Raw genomic sequence first — 18217 nt, 5'->3', positions numbered from 1 at the left:
TAACACCATAGGCTTTGATGTCTGACGAGGTTTTGAATCCAGGCTCTTACACTAATTAGCTCATGATTGGATAGTTGAGCAGCTTACCTTATTTCTCTGATATAACATCTACCTTCTGTTGTTATAAGGATGTTAAATACATGTATGGGTCTCAGCCCAATGCCCAGCGCACGAATACTCTGACTGTAAAAGTAATAAGGGAGGTTCATTTGGTGTCATTGTGCTGTCAGTGCAGCACTGAAGAAAATGAAATGACATCACAACTACATGTTCCGAAGACACACAGTTCTAACCCACACTTGACTCCTCCTCCTATACTGATTCCACCAGTGTCTCTAAGTCCCTGCAGTGCCTTGAAAGGGAAACGTACTCAATGGAATGCCCAAAGGCAGTGCTTGCCTTCCCTAAAGGCGCTAAGAACATTCTCCAGCTCCACTCAGACCCCTTACTCCCTGACCAAAAGTTTCTCCACCATGACCATTTCCAGAGAAAGCACACCCAGGTTTTCCTTCAAAAACCCTTGTTTTCTTCTCTTTCTATACCAGCCACTTCCCCCATTTGCCTAGAGATTGTGTTTTGTCTCTGGCTGATTTGACTTCCAATTTCACTAATCTAGGCGCTCTAAGACCGATGCTGTACACATCATCTCTGATCATTTTACATTTATGTTTGTCTGGAAAATGATTTTTCAGTGTGGTCTACAGCAGGCGGTTAAGGACTTGGTTGTGCATTAAATGTATGAAGCAGTGTAAATGGGTGTTGGGTCAGACAGTTTTGCCCGTGTAACAACTACAGCCCATGCCACCTTAGGGTGTGGAGCTGATGGAACTCACTGGAGAAGCCTCCACTCCAGTAGTCCGGGTTTTTGCACCTGACCAAAATTAACCACGTTTAACCGAAGCCTACTCCATCAAGACATCTTTATTATGTGACTAACAGAAGGGGACAGTTACTTTCTCAGGGAGCATCTAGTCTAGATACAAGGTTAATGTACTTGAAATTATGAGCTGACCACTCAAGAGGGGGTCATATTTGTTGTGGACTATGTCAGTCCAGCAAGCTGACATCACTGCTTTCACCCAGCATAGCTAGATACAGAACTATTTGGGATGACTTGACAGAAGGAGAATGGAAGCATTTGGGAAAGCTCTTTAAAGGAGCTAGAAACACAAGAAGGTGTATTTCTTTAAAATGTATCTCTTCTCTATGCTAATGTTAACCAAAATAGATGGCTGGGTTGTCTCAAAGCTGTGCGCATTTGGGAAGAGAGTCCCGTCACTCCAGTAAATAAAATTTCTGGTTGCAAAGGAAAATAAGCAGTAATTTTGGTGGAAGGACTGGTCTGAGGGACTTGGGGCTAATGGAGGATCCTGGAGCAGGGAAAGTACAGTGGAGAAGCCCTTGGTCTAATAGGGCTGACCACTCCTGAATTAAGTCTTGAAGTGAGAGTTAGACAAGCAAATTAAGGTGAGTAACTGGACAGCTCCAAGTAGACAATGCAGCAGAACAAGGCAAGTGGTCACGAAACAGCATGGTTTGGTTGGAAGCCACCAGTTCCAGAGCCAAAACTGAGGTATGATAAGCGATGGAAAGGGACCTGGAGAAATCTGTAGGGGCCTGAAATGGAGGGCCTTCACTGTGAAGAACCCTAATTTTACCCCATGGAGGTGTGGGGAAACCGCTGAAGAAGGGATTTGAAAGGAGAAGGATGGCATAATTGGATTTGTGGTGATCCAGTGAAGGAGAAAGGATGGACAGATGAGACCAGTTAGATGGCTGTAACCTCCCAGGGAGGGATGACGGGCAGCCACACTCCTTAGGGCCAGGAGGAGGGGTACAGAGTCAACAGAGAGAAGATCAAGAGTGCAGAGATCTGATAAGTGAATATAGGTAGACAAGAAGGAAAGGAGGGCACCTAGAGTGGAGAAAACATCTGGGACATGTTTCTGGCTTACGGGGCAGTACCATATGCAGACCAGGAATAGAGGAGGAAGGAGGATATTGATTTGGAGGTAGGTGAAGAACATAATTTTTAAAATGTGAGCTTTGTAAAGAGAGTTCAAGTTAACCAATTAGTTGTAGTTCAGATCAGAGCATCTTAGCCAAAAAGAATAAATGATAAATTTGATGAGATTCCTTTAAATTTTATACTTAAACTGGACAATTGAACCTCAAATTAGTGGGCTCACTTTTTTAAAAAGACCCAAATAAAAATAAAGAAAATAAATAGAATCAATGGACTGGTAATTAAGACATATATAGGAATGCTCAGTTTGTGCAAGGTCTGAATCAGGTTCTGTGGAAGATCAGATGGGAAAAAAGTCTTTACCACTCAATGAAAATTTTCTGAGAATCCACTATGTACCAGGCCAAGTGCCTAAGGTACCAGGCCTGTGTGTCTCCGCACTTGAGATATATCGCAAAACAAACCAGACATGATCCCTGCCCTCAGCCCCTCTATAATTCAATGAGACTAAAAGCTGCCAACATATAAAGGAGAAAGGAAATATTAAGACTAACTTGTATCAAAAGACTGTTACTTGTCTAGAACTATGTGACTCAGGACTAAAAGAACAATTTGAATTCCAAATCCTGGCCCTGACACAGTCTAATTAAAGCTTGTAAACCAGTCTCCACTACAAAATCACCTCCTTTAAATTCTCTGGGTTGCACAACAGGACGTGGGATCTTAGATAAGATAAAGAAATATTCTCGAAAGTTTTGCTGACCTTTTTCTTTTTGGCAAGAGGCTTTTGGCTGCCTGAAATAATTCTCTGCTGACACCTCTCTAAGAACACCTTGATTAGTCACAGCACACAGCAACAGTGTTAAAAGCTGGCGTGCCTTTGTTGGCCCAGATGTTCCCTTGTGGAGAATCAGCCATCTTAGGTGGTGCAGAGTTTAAGTATATTAGATAATACACAGGTGAGCAAAATAGCTTTGAGCACATAGTACATGAAATAAAGCAGTAAATATCTTATACTTTTAAAACTTAAGACAGAGCACTATTTATTATTTAATGTTTTGTGTAAAACACTAGCTGCTAGACTGTAGACTCCCACTTAGCACGCTAGCTTTCCAGTTGTTCCCTCTTGGGTAGTTCTTCTACATAGATCAGCTCCCAACCTGAAAATCATACACCTGTTTCTTTTGTCATCATGGACCCTGATTTCTGTGACACTAGAGGACATAAAAACTGTTTTACATCCTGATTTTAAATATCAACAGGAAGATACACTTTGGGCTTAGAAATGTGAATCCTTCAGATTACTCTGAGTTTGTCTCCCATGGGCAGTGAAAAATATTTGTGGTTTCAAGTGAGAGCACACATCAGGGCTGAACTGTTGGTGTCTTTCAAGGAAACATGGCCTCTATCCATCATTTAGGAATGCCAGCACCCCATCTGCCATCCCTCCAATGCCCACTATGCAGAACCAACTTCCACAAGTCCAGTGTGTTGGCCCTCTGCCACACTGTCTTGTCTTTCTGCCTCTGACTACCGAGGCAGCTCCTAGGCGCTTCCCATCGGGTTGCCCTGCAGTGTTCTCTTCCCTCTCCCTCTAATTAGGATGTAGATACGATCATGTCACACTTTCTTGCTTAAACTTCGGTGGCTCCCCACAGCCCCTAGAATAGCTGAGACGTCCTGTCAAGTGCAGCCAGGCCTGGTACTGCTGTGTCCCTTCTATCTTCTTGCCCTCCCATCATATTACCATGGCTTTACTGAGAGCTGCTCACTCTTTTGACCATCTAGCTGAGTGGTTCAACCTGGACTAGGTTGTGTTCCTTCTGTATGGATGTCCCAGGTTCGATTCCTAGTCAGGGCACACATGAGAAGCAACCATCTACTTCTCCCCCCTCTTATCTCTCTCTTCCCCACCATTAGCCAATGGTTCCATTGGTTTGAGCGTGGCCCCAGGCACTGAGGATAGCTCAGGTGGTTCCTGTGGCAGCCTCAGACACTAAAAATAGTTCCGTACCAGAGCCTGGGCCCCCGATGGGTGTTGCCAGGTGGATCCCAGTCAGGGTGCACGCATGAGTCTATTTCACTATCTCCCCCCCTCTCACTTAAAAAACAATAATAAAGAAACCATATTAATAGTTTATTATTTATGTGTATCTAAGTAGTTTCTCTATGGGTATACTTGTCTATATATTATTAGTTATAACAATGTGATCATACTATATAGTTTGCATCTTAATATCTCTTGGCTTCTTTTCATGTATGGATTTTTCAATGTTTATTGGAAGATTTAGTCTTCAGATCTTAACATTTTGGCATTTTTCCGTAGTGTAGTCTTAAAAATGTTTATGGTAAGCCACAGATCTCTACAGGAATTAAAAAGATTGAAGAACTCAAGGTCAAGATCCCTGAATGCTAGTTTAATCATCTGTCCATAAAAAGTAACAAACCATTCCTGGGTGGGGAACAGGTATATCAGAGTATAGTCGTCCCTCGCCATATCGTGGTTCACTTTTCACGGTCTCCCTGTATCGCGGATTTTGAAATTGTATATATCTAATTTTGTATCGCAGATTTTTCACTATATTGCAGGATTTTGCAATATATAGGTATTTTTAGATATTTATTAAATTATTTTTGTGGTAAAATAAGCATTTTATAGCCTAAAAATGAAAATATAAAGATATTAAAATATTAATTAAAACATATTTAAAGACTATTAAATCAAAATAAAGCCTTAAAAATAAATAAATAAATACATACATACATATAAGGTCACTACTTAGTGAATTTTCGCCTGTCGCGGGGAGTTCTGGAACCTGACCCCCGCAATAGATGAGGGACCACTTGTAGTTGGTACAGAGGGGGAGAAGTGGGCAAAGATGGCTGCCAATTGTTACTACAAATTATAACCCTGAACCGAAGTCAAATGAAAGGACCTGATCCCATGTTCCCCCACCCAGCTTGGGCTGTAGAATCAATACAGCACAGCCATAAAGACTTATCTGATGTTAGTATCATAACCAGCTATTGAGTTTTAAAAGACCCAGCAACTATTAGAACTGGTGGAGCCTCTGGCAGCATCTAGTTCCAGGGGGAAGAGTTTGAGGGCCCCTTTGGAAGAATGGGGGGTGGGAGGAGAAGGGAGTTGTGGGAGGGCTCTGGGAAAAACCAACCCAGAGCTTCAGCAGAGCAGTTCCGTTACTGTACATCTGTTTCTATATTAAGATGACTATTTTAGTGGCAATATGGACTGTTTCCTCCTCAGAAGTTCTAACCGTGGACATAGCCCATTTCATTTTTAGAAATGAAAAAAACAAACAAACTGATACCTTAGAGATGTGATTTATTCCAGTGCCACAGAGCTAGTAATTGACAGAAAATAGACATTTAAGTCTCCTGACCCCAAACCCCATGCATCAGGGAACTTTGAAGGGAGGATTTACCTCACTCACAAAGGAGGTTTGAGTAGGGGAGGGAAGATTGGAGTAGTAAATCTAAAGAGGGACTGGATGTAGAAAATGTTAAAGAACCAGTACTCTCTAATCACATTGCTTTAAATATAATCAAAGGGGAAAGAAAGTAATTGGAGACCTAGAGAAACTGCAACCTATTATAAAATGCCATAATGCCTGTTAACTCCTGGAAGAGCTGATACCTGCCTAGGGGCCTTTCCCTGGGGGTGCTGCAGACTCAGATAATGGTAACTAGAATTTACAAATGTGCAGTAACCCACAGGGTATAGGGCCCAATCTGAGGTAGGTACAACAGAAACATTTCAAATTTACAAGAAAGAAAAGCATTTAACATAAACTGTCAGCAGTAACAGATTTTGTAACAAGCATGAAGAATTATTACAGTTAATTCTTCTGGATCTGTTTAGGTTGTTGGCAACTCTAAAATTGTATGATTTTAAGAAAAGGTTTAAAAGCCACTTAACATTTTTTTGTTTTATTTATTGATTTTAGAGAGGGAGGGAGAGAGAGACAGACAGATGGAAACATCAGTCGGTTTCTGCATGTGCTCTGACTAGGGATAGAACTAGCAACCTTTGCTTATTAGGACGACTGTAACCAAGAGAGCTCTCTGGCTAGGCATTTAAATTAGAAACTACATCTCACATAGAGGTGTTATTTGCACTTCTTAGTTACCTAAATCTACATAGTCAGAACAACCCATGGTCAGAACAAGAAAACTGCTGTTTTATGTATGCCCTTAATGAAGACCAACACTGTCACCCTACTTAACATCATATATGCCATATGCCGACTGCCCCTCAGACTCTGTGAGTGAGATGTCATTCAATGAATATTGGAGCCCTTGATCTCTCTTTTCTATTAAAAAACTTAGTGACATCAGTCATTCATATTGACTTTTCCTAGACTGCTGGCAATTAGTTACAAATCCTTCCAAATGTCTGAGACCAAGAACAACTCTTAAAACTAGTAAGCAGGTCTGTTTTACACATGAAAAAGAAACAGGCATGGAGCAAAAGAGACCTCAAGGTCACTATGTACAAATCACAGGAGCACCAGGGAAAAGCACCAAGGTTTGCTTTATATTTTGTACTTTATCTCTTTCTTCCAGACCCAATAGAGCTCGCTGGCATTTGACAAACAAATGCCCTTGGCATTTTTCTGTTTTTCTATCGTAGTCTCCTCCCACAGGACATTGCAGTACAGTCTGGGTTTAGATTAGAAATGGAGTTAACCTGTATGGGTATGGTATAGCTGTGAGGGTCTGAGAATAATGTCCAAAAATCATTCATTCATTTAACTTATGTTTATTGAACTTGTCTGCCACAGTGCCTGGCATGATTTTAGGTGCTGAGAACACAGTAATGAATCTCCAAAGTCTCCACCTTCTAACAGAAGAGAGAGACAGTAAACATGAACAAATAGCTATCCAGCAATGCTAAGTGCTATGAAGATAAATAGCGACAAGAGGGAGGGGTGATACTTGGGAATAAGGGGGTTGGAAGGCCTCTCTGAAGAGGTGACAATAGAGCAGAGATCAGGATAGGGTGAGAGAAGCAAGTCCTGTGAATTTCTGGGCTTCCTTTCTCAGCCTCCCTTCAAGTGTAATCTGCAAGCAATGAATATTCCACCTGGCTAAAAACAAAAAGGTGCTGGTAGGGGTCCTTGCTCTTCATCCGGTAAATTCACCCTGGACAATAACAATGCCTTTCAGACCAGACTGTATAGGCTGTTGCATTCAGATTGAACATTAGATGGAAGCGTTTAACTGTCTCCAAACTGCTTTATCACTAAAAGCAGAAAAGAAATGAAGCTGGCAGGACCTTTTGAAAATGTAACCAGCACTATTTATAAGTAACTGAGTTAGAGGAAGCACAGTTACAATGGCTGGCATTTAATACTGATGTGTTGCTGTGGTTTGTAGTTGGGAGGGTTCTGTGTCCTTGGCTACTGTGTGTAGCTCCCCTTTAAAAGCTGTTTCAAAAAGGATCCACTTGACCTAAAGCATGGGCGGGCTGATCCTCCCTTTGTCATAATGACATGATAGTTTAGGATTTGATTTAAATCCCAAACTGATTGCACACTTGTCCAATAGATACTGTCAGTTGATGACTTCCTGGAGGAAGCCAAACAGAATGAAATAGGAAAAAGGAAATCTAACCTAGGTATTCCTGGTTAATCTCACAGCTCCACAGAGGACCTTTGAAGTCCTCTCCCCATCCTCCCACACATCCCCACCCACCGGAAGGCTAGAGGAGCTCTATCTTAGAGCTGTTTGGGAACTGTCTTCAAAACTAGAATCCATATTGGCCAACAGAGTCCATTTAAATTTCAAATCCTGTTGTCTCAGTCAGTGTTTCCAAACTAACCTACCAGCAGAGCCACAATTTTTTTTTTTGGACTCTGCCACTTTAAAAAAGTAACTTAAAAAAGAAAAAGCAACTTCTCAGCTCCTTGCTTTGCAGCAGAGATAACAGAAATTGGCCAGAGTTATTTACTTGACTGCTCTATTTATGGCAACTTGTTTGTGTATTTTTAAATCAGTTACAATGGGCCATTGTTAAGTTGTATAGTGTAGAAACATATATGTTGCAAACCACTCCTAAGGAATTCTGATGGTACAAGGATTTCTTTTCTTTAACCTAACCAAAAAAAAAAAAAAAAGTAGGATGCGGAAGGAAATAGACTATTTTTAGTTGCTTTTATTTCCTAGCCTTTTATAAAATGGCAAAGCTCTTGAATATTGCAGAAATGAAAATTTGAACAGATTCAGACCTCTGCTGCAGATATTAATCTATCATTACTTTCTGGGCTTGCTTTGAGGTTCTGTTTTTGCTTTTCTTGGCCCTTTCTGTAGATACCTAATGCCAAGCTTCACTTTTTCTTAGTGTACCTAGAAATAGCTTAGAAACAAGATTAGCCTTAAGTATGGGGCACGTTCTTGTGTTTGAATAATGATATTCACTTAAACTGCCTATAAAAAGACTCTTGTTCATGTACTTAAGTGCATCTGTGACCCGGCTCTTTTTCTTTTGTTATTTACTGATAAAAATAAATTCTCAGCGCTAAGCAGAAGGAATCACTTCGAAATGCAAGAAAAGTCTTATGGGGAGAATTCATATGTTAATAAGCCCTTACCAGGGAGAACTTGGTTAAATGTGCCATTTGCTGACATCATTGTTATGGGCAGAGTGGAGACGATTTCTTTAAGAGGTGGCTTTGCATATTCTCCCAGCGTTTTGTGGTCCCCGTGCACCTGCGGGAGGGGGAGTTTACATAAGCGTCCTGGGGTATTTGCCTCTCAGCTGCTCCACTCACTAGGGCTTGCAGCAATGGAGCGGGTGGATGGAGGTAGGTGCTGAAGATGAGAGGCTGGCCAAGTGGGTGGGTAGCTTTTCGAGGAATAATGTGCTCGCGGGACCTCATGGAGACCTGCCAGGGGCACGGTCAGCAGTGACAGTTCCTGGAAAGAGGGCGGTGGCGAGATCAGGTTGGGCAGGCGCCTCCTGCGGACCGGAGCGGGGAACCGAGCCGAGCTGGCATCGCGAGCCGGGAGGCTGGCCCGCTGCGCTCCGTCGGGGGTGGGACCGGCAGGAAGCGAAATGGTTACTTTTTTTTCTTTTTTCTTTTTTTTTTTTTAATGCGGGCTCTGGTTACTTTTGAAGATCTCCGGTCCCGGGCGGGCTCCCGGAGCACAGTAGAGACGGGTTTTTTTCTCTCCGCGGTGGAGGATCCTGGGGAGAGGCGGAGCTGGGGCGTGGGGGATGCGGTGGCCTGGACGAGGTGACTCTAACACGGGAGCAGAGTCAGCAACGCTGGCGGGGACAGATGGTCTCCGGGGAGCTGGGAGGACCTTTTGCCGGACCCTCACGGTTGTTTGGGGATTGCTGGGGTGAGAATCGCCGCGTTGCACCGAAAGTGGTCTCAACGAGGACAAGCTGGGGCGAGTGCGTCACGCCGGGCCGGGAGGTGGCGACCCCCTCGCCCGCCAGGCGGGGCCAGCGCTGCGCCCAGATAGGGGGCGCGGCCCGCCGCGGTTTAACGGGGGCCCAGCTCTCCGTGCTCCCGCCTCGCCGTCCTCGCCCTGCCAGGGTCTCCTCCGGAAATGGGTGGGCGAGGGTGACCTGGAGGGCACCTAGTCCTGTTTCCCTGCGGGAACCACAGCGCCAGCCTCGGCCGATCGCGGAGCGGGTGGGCGGCGAGTGCGCGCCGAAGGACACGGGGACCCGCGGGCCGAGGCGGGAGCCCGAGGGTGGGGAGCTGCAGGCCGCGCTTGGCCCCGCTGCCCGCAACCGCAGGTGGGAGCCGCTGTCTGGGGCTTGCTGGCATTCAAGCGGCAGGGACTGGACGCTGAGGGCCGCAGGGGTGCGCGCTGGTGCGCGCCCAAGGACAGGGCACTTCTCGTCGGAAGTTGGGGACAGACGTGGGGCTCCTCGGCCACTCGGTACCACTGTCCAGCGGCAGCATGAGGCTTTCTTCTGGAGGTGGGTAAGCGGGGTTTGAAAGCGACTCTGTTCGTGGGGGCCGGACGGACTCTTATCGTGGGTCTCGCGTCGGAGCCAGGAGGGGTTCGCTCCCAACCGCTGGGTCTTGAGCTCAGCCTTTAGGTGCGGGAGGCCGAGAAAACGGACGAGACCGGGACCCGATGCGACCCGCGGCCCCGGGCGCCCCCTGGCGGCTGGAGCCGCTGCGCGGAGGGTAGGGATCGCGGGGCGCAGAGGCCGCTGACGCCTGCTCCAAGGTGTCTCCTGACGCCGGCACGGGTTGAGCCAGCGGATCCTCGTTAGCCACCGCTGAGTTTTCCAGAGAAGGGTGACATCCTTTCCCTCTGGCTCCCTCCTCGACACCTTTTTCAAAAGCTCGGGTTTTCACATTAATCTGTGTCAGTATAAACCAGGCTATGTGTGGAATTTGTTTTTACAACTCGAGTCTTGTGACTTCTCAAACACTTTCTTGAAGTGTTTTCTCTGGAAACTTGTTTCAAATGAGTGCTGTAAGTTTCACAAAGGAGTGTTGTTCAGGAGCCAACAGGTGACAGGGTGAAACCTGAGTCTCTGTGTACATTGGAGTCAAGTCTGGCTGCCGTTTCCTTGGGCCGCAGTTGAAAATAGAAATTCAGAAAATCAGAAAATCAATAGGAGACTGACTGGAACACAATTTTGAGAAAAGACCTGCGTCCTCCATTATGGAAAATAATGAGTTCATTGGAACAGTGCCTTGCGGGTCCGCCTCACACCACAGCGTGCGTTTTGTATTTTGTCTTTATGTACCGGTTGACAGCCAAATAACCTGACCCCAAAAGCATCTCTGGCAAAGGACCACGCTTTGTCATTATGTTTCCTCCTTTTGTTAAGCAGTCTATCTTACTGTCGCGGAATGTATTTGTGCATGAAATTAGAATGCTTGGAAACCCCGCAGAGCCCACGTTTCCTTTTGGAAAAATGGATAGTTCTTGGCAATTGGATGGTACATGACAGGCCACTCAGTTGTTGGAAAAATGGACGAGTTAGATGGAGGTTTACCTGGAAAATACAGAAAATGCCAAAGGGCACCTGGCCTAGTGCCACTAATTGTCAGTATAACGTAGCTTTAGTAAAGGAATGTTTCATAAATAATATCTTCAGATACCTTTATTATGTTTTTTATGTAAAAATATATTTACTTTTTATTACAGTTACATTTACAGTTCATTTCAATATAAGTAAAATTAGATTGTGCTCTGTTGTCAATGACTTTTGTCTTTGGAAGACCCGTAGGCATTGACACTAGACATTCTTGGGGTGTGTGAAAACTTTAAAGAGATAACAGTTTAGTGTCTCTTTACTGTGAAATTTGAATCTTGATTGTAATCATTTTGCTAAGCTATGACTTTAGTAGGTCTTGGACATTTCTTTTTTAATTTTAAGGACATTGTAAATAAGGAAATATGTATATCCATAAGGGTGATATTTGTATATTGAGAAGAATGGATGTGTTACAAGTTTCTGTAGTACCAAATTAGTCAGTAAATTTAACTCACCTGCATATTTAGCCTAGAAAAATTAGAGTAACTTGATTGGGTGTGTGTGATGTGCATCTTCTTGCTAACAAGCAGTTTAATAAAGAAGCTGTTAAGCAGTTTGTGGTCTACTGGATGGCACTTAGCAGCAGGGGACACCTAGGGAATGTTAACCCAACTGACTTCACAAATCAGTATCTGCTCTGGTGTTTGGCGATCAGAGGATTTCTGACTCCCCTGGACATGTTTACACGAGGAATACTTACTCATGGTCATCTTCCTGTGCTGTGTGGAAGGAGTCTTAGCATAGGAATTAGCGTGGGGTTACATTGGAAAGGTATTTGTAATTAGGGTATGACCTTCAACTACATTTCCAACGGCAGCCATTGGAAATTATTTTGTTTTCTACCCATATGATTTTGATTTGATTGGAATTGGTGACTTGGTCCAAGAAAATGATGAATAATGTAGGTGGGTCTCACATCCAGAACTGATATACAGTTATCACCTCAATATGTGTCTGATGCAATTCACTCTTCTCAACCCCCTCAGACCCTTACTTTCTGTCTGACTTGCCTATGTACTATTGCTTTATCGGTACATTGTCTTTCAATCACCTAACACTCAAAACTATCTTTGACCCGGTTTGTCCCTTCCCTGTTGGTACCTTTTACTTTCTCTCCTCAAGCCACCATTTTTAGGCTCTCTTGGTGATAGTGGGCTAATAGGCCCCTTTTCAGGTTCCTTTTCTCTTTTCAGACCATCACTGTCCTATTAATTTTCCTTAAGTCCCAGAATGGGTCCTCCTACTCACATGCCTTTTGTCCTTTCCCATTGCCTTTAGGGTTAAGTTCAAAGTCTTCTGCCTTATATGTACTATTTAAAAATGTTATTCAGTGCTACTATTACTATCTATTGTTGCTTCTTTGGAAGAATCTGTCTTCCATTGAAACTGTAAACTTTTTACTGTCTCTGGACCTTCATGTACTGTGCTGACTTAGCTTTTTAGGGAAAAATAGTAAAATCTCAATTATATGCAATGTCAAGTTCAATCAAAATAATAATTAGCTATCATAGAGCTCATTAGAAAAGAAATAGTCTCCAAATGACCAAAATAGAACAGCAAAATAATAAAGCTGCCTTTTAATTTGAATAACACCTTCACATACTATATGTTATGGTATATAACCAGTTATTACGGTGCTTATGGGAGGAATGCCTAAGCCCTTGTTCACAGCATATTCTATATACTTTTAAACAAACTTTTATAAAGAATTGTTGCCTAATTTACAGAATTTTGAAAGCCACACATATGAAAAGATTTGGAGGTGTGACTGGTTGTGGGCAAAAGGAAAAGGTTAGTACTTACTTAAGAAGAGACTCATAGCAGAAATCCAAACATCATGAGAGCAGGGGGAGAAAAAACACAAAAAAAATTGTCCCCCATCTGAAAGTCATGGGGTCATGCACTTCTGGACATCACCTCTGCACTGTGAGATAGCCCTGGAACCCCCCCACATATGCTAATTGAGGTCACACCCAGCTGGGTGGCTGGATTAGAACTGAGTCTTGAATCTGGAAGCCAGTATTCTTTCTAATGTTCATTTTCTACTCAAAGTAAAAATGAATGATCAGCCAAAGCCTAAATCACATGTAATTTACACACATACTATCATTAAAGAAAGTAAGAGAATATGTAATGGAATTTGGAAACATTCTCATTACTATGAATACATTTTTTAAAAAAGTTCTGGCCTTTAGTGGAATAAATGTCAGTTGCCTTCCCTCTGATATTTCCCATAAACATTCAACAATGGCCTTTAAAGGTAAGGATGAATGAATGAATGGAGTGACTGCATCTAGACAATTTCATGAGACACTCACTGTTGGATAAATGAAGCCATACTCTTGGTGACAAGTGCTACCTAACAGCCAGACATATAACGGGTGCTTATAATTGTTGCTCTACCTAACACAACTGGACAGATTCTGCCATGCTCTGTAGGCCATCATAGATACTGTGTGTGTGCGCGCACTTGTGCACGCACGTGCACACACATGCACCATGTGTACTGGCGCCAGAAATGTTATGTAGAGATCGGTTAGAAGCTCACTCAGAGGGAGCTGGGAACAGTGGCCAATAGTTTGGCAAAAATCTTTGCTCCACAGGAAGCCAGAGCCCTCCAAACTCAAAAAAAAAAAAAAAAATGATGAAACTCACATGTTCACATGTCAGCATTCTGTCTTTTTTATTAACATGTTGTTCTTATTCCAGATGTTTCCAGTTGACTTCAAGGAAATCTGTGTAATCACAGTAGGAGTAACGGTGCACATTGGTACACACCAAGAATAACTTTAATTTTATTGATTTTAGAAAAAGGAAGGAAGACAGAAACATTGATCTGTTCCTGTGTGTGCCCTGACCAGGGATCGAACCCGCAACCTTTACATTTTGGGACAGTGCTCTAACCAACTGGGCTATCCAGCCAGGGTGTAACTTTAATTCTTTATAAAACTCTAAAACTCTTCTATTTCCTTAGACCGTCTTTGGAAAGAAAATAGTTGCTATTTTTAAAGAAGCAGGCCCCCAAGATGGTTTGGTGGCTTGGCTTGTCAAAGGCATGGAGAATTCAGGGCTGAGTTGACTGAATGCTGAGAGCCAGGTGCCATTCCCTATATTGCTCTATCTCTTGGGTCAGATGTCCTCTTGACAATTATGATGATGGAGAAGTTATACATCTGAGAGCTGTTTGAGTCTTTTTAAATGGAAAGAGGTAGCTGTGGAACTATTTTGGAGGAAGAAGGGAAAGAACGGACAAAGGAGGGAAATTGAGGAGCTCTTCACTCTGTGTTGAGTGGCTGGCGTGGAATTCCTCCCACAGTAATCCTTGTCTTTCTAAGAATAGAGGACCTCGTCTCTCTCTGCCCAACCTCGGACTTCTTCCTCCCCTCCCTTCTGTCCACACCCTGTTCTTCTGTCTTCTGTCATTCATTTCTCCTGTGGTTGGCTTTCAGTCTTCTCTTCAAAATAGTATCTGCAAATATCACAACCTGCTTGAATTTAATTCAGTTATCTGCTTTTTGTGCTTGGCCTCAGTGCCATCTCTGACGGTGGCGTTTGTTCTAAAAGGTGTTGCTTTCTCTCCTGTTTCCTAAATGATCAGAATCTGTTTGGAACATGAGCAAGCCCAACCCTGGAAACTTTTACTTCTTTTTCCTGCACTTTGAGACTTACTGACATCTAGAATTCTAAAGAGATGGTGGACAGGTGGGGCCTCTGCTGCTTCATTTCCTTAACCGGAGCAGACCTACTACAGAATTGGTTAATGCAGAATTGTCATTCATGTGTGATTACTTTTATTCAGCTTACTACAGCATTTCAAGACCAGAATAGTAAAGCTGCCTGTCCATAATCACAGAATGGCTTTAACTGTTTTGACTTTTTATTCTGCTCATCTCCAGCATCTAACATGATGCCTTGCACATTTTTTTAAAATAAACATTTTCTAAACAGTATGTTTAATTGAACTATGATTAGGTAATGGAATGTAAAAATATACACTCAAATGGTTGCCACAAAAGTGTGTGTATGTATGTGTCATGAGAAAGAGGATGAAAAAAGGATGGTAAAGCAAATGAAGCAGAATGTACCTGTTGATGAGTTGAGGTAAAGGCCATATAGGACTTACTTACTCTCCTTGCAACTTTTCTGCAACTTGAAATTACATTAAAATAAAAATTATTTACAAAAATGAAATTAAAATAAAGGACAGGGACATCAAGGTGGTTCTTCAGGGGAAAAAAAAGTACTCAAATAACTTGGAAGAAATGTTTCACCCTGTATCTTAGCCCCATTTGTAAACCCAATTTGTATCCCTCTTTCACATGATTAACCTTAAGAGACAACAGCTGGAAATGAAATTAATGGAATTTTTCTAGTAAATTTAATTCACTCGTGATTTCATGTCTGGCCTAAAAGGAGGTATTTTGGCAGACCACACTGTCACATGCACAGAATGTTGTTGGGAAGAGCCTTCATCCTGACCCGGAGCATAAGGAATGGCTCAGCTCCTCCTCCTCTTTGGGCCGTCAGAGCAAATACCAGAGAGTAATGTAAGTGCCTATGTAAGGGTATTTGTGAGATCATATTTTTATTAATCATTTTTATTATTTTAACCTTTTGTAAGAGCAAGAACCATGCTCACCATTCAACTGCTTTCATATGATGCAATATGAGACAGTGATAGACCTAAGAATACATGCTTTGGGTCTGCTGACAGGGATAAGAAAAAAGTAAGAGTCCAAATTCAAGTTTTTCTCTTACCAGATAAGGAAACACAGTAAGTAGCTAGCAGTAATGCAACTGCTTCTACCACGGCCTAGTAAGTGAAGGTCATGCTATGTAGCTTTTATTTTTTTTAACATTTATATTTTGGTCAGCTCTTGGAACTTTCTAATAAATGTAATGTTTTGTCATTTTATGTGTAATTGCTCTGAAGCAATAACTCACGAGGCCACTGATTTTTGCAAATTTTTTTGGTACTTTTCCAAAGTTAGAAGCGGGGAGGCAGTCAGACAGACTCCCGCATGCGCCTGACCAGGATCCATCCGGCATGCCCACCAGGGGGTGATGCTCTGCCCATCTGGGGCGTTACTCTGTTCCTGCAGGAGCCATTTTAGCGCCTGAGGCAAAGGCCATAGAGCCATCTTCAACGCTCAGGCCAACTTTGCTCCAATGGAGCCTTGGCTGCGGGAAGGAAGAGAGAAATAGAAAGGAAGGAGTGAGGGAGGGGTGGAGAAGCAGATGGGCACTTCTCCTGTGCACCCTGACCGGGAATCGAACCCGGGACTTGCACAGGCCGGGCTGACACTCTACCGCTGAGCCAACCAGCCAGGGCCTATAATTCTTTTAACTATCTTCTCCTTTAAATGCCTTCTCTGGGCGAAGGGGACCGTCTCCCATCCAGCCCCTTCCTTCTGCATGCCTGCAACCCAGTGGCACGCTAGTTTCTGTGGCTAGTTAACCAAAGAAAAGGGAGTTGGCGTAATGAGGTCCTACCTTCAGGAGGCAGTGTGGGATTGTCAGGGGCTTAAGATCACAGGCCCAGTCTTAAAGGTGCTGCTGTTACCCTACTGACCTTGGACAGTTGACCTATAGCAAATCACTCTGAGGCTGTCTCCTCCTCTGTTAAACAAGATACACCCTGATTGGGTTGCTTGATGTGGTGATTAGATGCCATAACACTAACAAACGAGGCCCAGAGGACTGTGTTAGTTGTCAGAGTGCCAACAAATGTAACTGAAAGCCATGCCTATGATAAAATAAATGGCTTTGTGGCTTTATCACTCACGTAGTTCTGTGCACACTGTCGAGGAATGACAGTTCTCAGTGTAGACTGTGGAAGGGCTGGGAAGAATGTGTGGGAGCTGGAGGCTTGAGATGTGGCCAGCACGTCGCATGATCGGGTGGAGGTGGACTGTGGCATTTAGTGCTTACACCGATTTACCTTGATTAGGATAGTAATTTCCTGAACATTTTTTGCAAAAGGCTAATCAAGGAATAAAGCTGTAAAAGTAACTCAGATCTTTGGCAGTCTACACCTTTTGTTGCTTACCTTGGAAAATTCATGGTTTGTCTTCAGTTGTGGTGTTTTCTCTTGTTTTATAAGATTGTGACATTTAATTATTAGTTTCTATTTAATATATACGTTCTTTGTAAGTTTGTGCCAAGTAGGTACCTTAGTGTCTTCCTCCTCAGCCAGATTTGTCAAGGGACACATTATGTATATTCATGATTTGGGTTAAATTGCTTTGAAGGCACCTCTTCATCCTGGTGGAGGTTTTTGAGTTACTAATTCAATTTTTAACCTCTAGTTCCCTCCCTTTGACATATGGGAGTTGTTTTTTATTTTTATTTTTTTAACCAAAGGGAAAGACTAAATCCAAGAAATTTTTTGTCATTAACAGGTCCTTTTTTATTGAGGGGTAAGGGCAGTGCGCCTGTGTTTAGAAAGCCTTTCCTAAGTTAAGACATGAATGAGTTGCACCTGTGTGAAATGATGACTTGTTTAAAAGGTCATAACCTCCCACTGGTAGTGTAGGAAATGAGGTCATCTTTACTTTTTTGTTCAGGGTGAATGAAAGTTAAATTTATTAGTTGGAATAATATCTACTGTGTGGATTTGCTCCTACTGCTAGTAAAGATGGCAACTCTTGGATGTTTGGCCTTCCATTTGTGAACTGTTACTAAAAGAAAAACCATGAGTTTTAATAATCATAGGTTTTACTAGGTAACCTTTTCTAACATTGGAAGTATTTGGCATTGCATGGAGATAGTCACTGAAAAATGACTTAAACTCAGGCTGGAAGTGTCTAGGTTTTTTCTACTTGTTCAAGCAAACAAGGGAGTTTTTTTTTGTTTGTTTTTTTGTTTTTTTGTATTTTTCTGAAGCTGGAAATGGGAGAGACAGACAGATTCCCGCATGCGCCCGACTGGGATCCACCCGGCACGCCCACCAGGGGGCGACGCTCTGCCCACCAGGGGGCGATGCTCTGCCCCTCCGGGGCATCGCTCCATTGCAACCAGAGCCACTCTAGCGCCTGGGGCAGAGGCCAAGGAGCCATCCTCAGCGCCCGGGCCATCTTTGCTCCAATGGAGCCTTGGCTGCAGGAGGGGAAGAGAGAGACAGAGAGGAAGGAGAGGGAGAGGGGTGGAGAAGCAGATGGGCGCTTCTCCTGTGTGCCCTGGCCAGGAATCGAACCCGGGACTTCTGCACACCC

The 18217-nt window shown here is 43.2% G+C and overlaps 1 protein-coding gene across 5 annotated transcripts in view; it reads left to right on the top strand.

Moving 5' to 3' along the window:
* Nucleotides 1-18217, top strand: part of PRICKLE1 (prickle planar cell polarity protein 1) — a 117561-nt gene that overhangs the window by 86519 nt on the left and 12825 nt on the right. The window contains exon 1 of one of the 5 annotated variants that reach the window (XM_066258130.1): nucleotides 8955-9044. The exons of 1 other annotated variant lie outside the window; for it this stretch is intronic. The gene's annotated coding sequence lies outside the window, so the exon portion shown is untranslated. Of the gene's footprint in view, nucleotides 1-8954; nucleotides 9045-9116; nucleotides 9332-9878; nucleotides 9924-18217 lie in introns of those variants that run through there. 3 more of the 5 variants (XM_066258129.1, XM_066258128.1, XM_066258131.1) reach the window with 3 other exon arrangements.

Source organism: Saccopteryx bilineata, chromosome 2, assembly GCF_036850765.1.
Source record: "Saccopteryx bilineata isolate mSacBil1 chromosome 2, mSacBil1_pri_phased_curated, whole genome shotgun sequence".
Lineage (NCBI taxonomy): Eukaryota > Metazoa > Chordata > Mammalia > Chiroptera > Emballonuridae > Saccopteryx > Saccopteryx bilineata.
This window is presented reverse-complemented; position numbering and strand designations above follow the sequence as displayed.